This window comes from Ochotona curzoniae, unplaced genomic scaffold (assembly GCF_017591425.1).
Source record: "Ochotona curzoniae isolate NIBS_2020 unplaced genomic scaffold, NIBS_Ocur_1.0 contig_4254, whole genome shotgun sequence".
Taxonomy (NCBI): domain Eukaryota; kingdom Metazoa; phylum Chordata; class Mammalia; order Lagomorpha; family Ochotonidae; genus Ochotona; species Ochotona curzoniae.
Window position 1 is genome coordinate 93,646 of NW_024466192.1, and position 4,200 is coordinate 97,845.

General features: G+C 42.8%; 1 non-coding gene across 1 annotated transcript; it reads left to right on the plus strand.

Annotated features, from left to right (window-relative positions):
- Positions 1–3,667: 3,667 nt before the first annotated feature.
- LOC121159477 lies at positions 3,668–3,792 on the plus strand. The gene has a single exon (XR_005884383.1). It is a non-coding gene; the product is annotated as a small nucleolar RNA ACA64 (small nucleolar RNA).
- The last annotated feature ends 408 nt before the right edge of the window (positions 3,793–4,200 follow it).

Below are 4,200 nucleotides of genomic sequence, written 5' to 3' on the forward strand. Positions count from 1 at the left end.
AGGAGCCTGGAGCTTCTTCCAGGTCTCACACTGCAGGGTGGCTGCAGGGTCCCAAGCATTTGTGCTATCTCCCATTGCTTTCCCAGGCATATTAACAGGGAGCTGGCTTGGAAGTGGAGCAGCAGGGACTCCAATCATTATTCCTGTGGAAGGCCAGCAAGTATTGGTTTAATCCTCTCTACCACCACACCAGTTCCCATGACATTCTCTCTAAAGCCTTTTAAGGTGTCTTGGATGTGAGGTGATCTCAGCTGTATTTTCAATTTTAGCCCTGTTACTGATTATTTGCAACTTTACCTTTTTGTGTTTATACCTTGGATATCCTTGCCAGAGGTTCCTCAATTTTATCAACTTCTCAATGAAAACTCTTTATTAATTATATTCTATTTTGAGGATAGTTGATTTGGCTGAAAAGGGTCAAGGGCTACAGGAAAGGAAGGTGGATGGGATCGTTTCCACAGTCTTTTTTTTTTCCTTCCTGTGTCTGGGAAGCAGCGGGGAAGGATAGGCAGAGAAGCCACACACGGCCTCCTAAATGCCTCTGCACCCTGGGATGGAGGACAGCCACCTGACACCACTCCAGTATTCCTGATGTGGGATATGAACTGAGGGTTCTGCTCAAGAGGTTTTGATAGATCAACAGTTCCAAATTACTACTAATCTTTCCTCTCCAAGCACAACAAAATCCCTCCAGAATCCACTGGTTGAAATAGTTCACTCTAGAGTCTTCGAGTCTCCATTTGCCCAGGTGTTATAGGGTTTTTGACCCTGAATATGGCAGCAACCTCAATTCTTGTCTTGTAGGAAAGAATTTTCATGCAGACAGAGTTTAGTTTTAAAACAAGATTTATTAGAAAAGTTGAGAAAGGAGACTCCTGTCCTAGTGACAGGAGGGGCCTTTGAGATAGAAAGGACCTGTTAGTTATTTAAAAAGGTGTTAGTTATTTAAAACAATTTGAGTTCTAGTTCATACGATATTACACACAGCTAATTCCCACAACCTGGTTCTTTATCGTGAGCTGAAAACACCAGACGCAACGAGGTGTCTTAGGAGGTTTATTCCAGTGGGGCAGGAACAGGGGTGTGGTGTGAATAGCAGGGAAGAGGGGAATAGCAGGTAAGGGAAGCCAGAAGGAGAAGAGAGAGAGACAGAGCCGTACTGGGGGGCCTTTTTGTCTGCAAGGTGTGGGGGGTGGGGATTGGGAGGGTTTGAGGGCAGGACCCAGGGGATTGCTACCTGCAGGTGAATGCCTGGGGATGATTGGTGAGTGGGCGGGGTTGGGGAAGGGGTTGAAAGATTGGGGGTGGGATTCTCAGGTGGAAGTCATTAGTTGTCTGAAGTACTGCCTGGCTTCTCTTTGTTGAAGTCTAAAAATAACAAAACATATTATAATTATAATCGTTCCCAACCTAGCAGGTCATGAGTCCAGTTAGAAGCCCAGTTGGAATACTTGAGCTTTCAAGCTTAGATATAAAGAATTGTCAGGTTTCAAACCTTTGTCAGAGTAAACATTACATTAGATTAAAATGATGGACTAGATTTCTATCAGTTTAACTACTTCAAGTCCCAAATTTCAAAACATACCCAATGAATGCAATGGAACACATGAAACCTTTTGAGTTGTATGAAATTGTTATCTGAAACAATGAAAGGATTAGCATGTGGCATCAGAATGTAAACCCATCACAGGTCAGGTAAATGTAAGCTGACTTCTCAACTAACCTTAACAATTATTGCATTTGACATTTGAAAATGCTACAGTAGTTTTGAATCTAGCTAAGAAGCGTGCAAGTGCTAGATTTTCTTAACAAGTTATACTTTACCAATTGTTGCAAGCCCTAAGAGTTTCAGGAAGACATCTAACCTAGAACATAAAACACAGCACTCAAAGCATTCTGTTACAAGACCTGCTAGTCACACTGTAGATGGCACAAGATTTAAACTAGTTTTCATTTACAATAACCCAGCAGTTTACACTATTCCAACAAGATTTTACAGAACTTTATACACTTAAAGTCAGAGGCAAGCAATGTACTAATTTATAGAAGAAATCCCAAATAACTTGGCAAATCGTGAGCAAGACATCAAATCTGCCTCAGGGCAGAAAGGGCATCCTACCTCAGTGAAGTCTAGCAAAAACTGAAGAGGGAGATGGCAAACATACCCTGTTGGGAGCCTGGTCAGTGATGCAGACTGAGCAGTTACAGGCTAACTAACTTTTCCCTAGAAATGGCTTCTTTTCTGAGCTTCTAGATTTCTATCTGTTACCTGAGCTAATGTGGGGCTCCTGAGAGACCCTGATGGTCACCCTAAGAGAGGGAAGAAGCCAAAGCTAGCTAGGACAGAGAAGGCAGTGTCCAGATGGAAACTTACAGTTTTCCCTTCCACTGTGAGAACCACCCATGGCTCTTGGATGCTGTTCCAAGGTGTCACCGAAGTCCATGGATGGCCTTGAGCCTGTGCAGGTTCCTGGGCTGCTTTTGTCCCATGTGGGAGATCCAATGGGAAATTACTGAACTGAAGTACTTAGCCTTCAGGGGCAGCCATATCTCCAATGACCTCGTTGGTAGTTGGGACATGGCCCTGGGCATCCTTTCTGGTCCTTGGTGAATTGTCCCTTGCTTCTGCAATGCAGAGCACTTGAGAGTCCTCCAGGGGTCTCACTGGAACCAGGAGCACACACCTCTCTCATCCTGCTCTGCCATGGGATCCCCTCTTGGTCTCAGAGATAAAAGACCATGGTGACCCCTTTAAGAGGATATCAGGGCACTTTTAGGTCCCATTTGTAAATCTCTAAAGCTCTTTCCTAAAGTCCAGGACAGTTAAGAATCTGTTATCTATATATCCCCTATTCTCTACATAGAATCTAATGGAATATACTCAAAGTCATTCCTCAAGCATTTTAAGAAGCTGGACGATTTTTCTGTGGCCCTAATCTCAAGGAATTATTTAAATCAAAATTAAGAGATTTAGTTTGGCAATTCTCATCTATGAACATTTTCATCCATAAGTCAATTCGAAGACTACATAGCTTGGCACATAAACCTGCACATGCATACCAGGTAACATACATTATAAACAAGACAGGTTTTGTAACAGCTTTTTGAAAAATAATTTTAAGTTTTAAAAAATGGTTTAAAGTTACCAGTATTTAGAATTACATCTTGTTCTCAGTAACCCAAATTAAAGATGCTTTCAGTTGGAACCTGTAGCTTACTGTTTAACTTTAGCTCTATCTGCAATGGGTGCAGTAGTATCTATTGGAACCTAGAAACAACAAATGTAAACATCTATTTACTTCACACTGCACACTGTGGAACCATCTGTAGGACGTTACACACACTTCTACTGTTTAGGCTTTCAGGCCTTGTTCACTAGGATAACAACTGTGACTAATAATACAATAAATTCATTAGACTTTAGTGATATTTGACAGTTGTGTCAATAGCAGTCTGTTAACATTTCGTTACTGCAACATAAAGTTTATATCACTTCACATCTTAACAGCACCTTTTGATAAAATCCAAACAGCCTAATCAGTGGTCATCTACAAAACGAGATACGTTCTTTTTGACATTCTCATGAGGCCTCACTGGGAATATCAAAAATCAGTAAGTTTGAATATTTGAGTTTTTAAATGACTGTTAAATGACTGTGAAGGCTGGAGCTGGTTGAATATCGCCCAGGCTTTGGCCATAGCCATGGGTGACATTCAACGCCTAGAGCCACCAGGAGCCTCAGCTCATCTCCCACTACCTGTGTGGAAAGGTGAGACCCAGGCCCCGACAGGCGCAAAACAGGAAACGACAAGCAGGTGCAAAAAGAAAACGAAAGAGTCTTCCAGCCTCCGCATGGGGGCTGGAAGGCTCCAGGACCAGTAGCGTCCCATGCCTGGATCGCACGTGGCCACTACCATGCGCGCGACTGGAGCCGGTATCAGGCTTGCTGGAGCGCCATTTGGAGGTAGGCTCTGCCTGCTGGCCTCCCGGCCAGGGACCTCTGGGTTTTGGTTTCTATGATTGCTGATTAGAATGCTCCATGATGAACCCTCAGGGCTTTGGGTAATATGACCTAATATGGTCTCAACCCATGTGTTTTTCTTTTTTTTTTTTTAAAGATTTATTTTTATTATTTTTTCATTGGAAAGGCGGATATACAGAGAGGAGAGACAGAGAGGAAGATCTTCCGTCCGATGATTC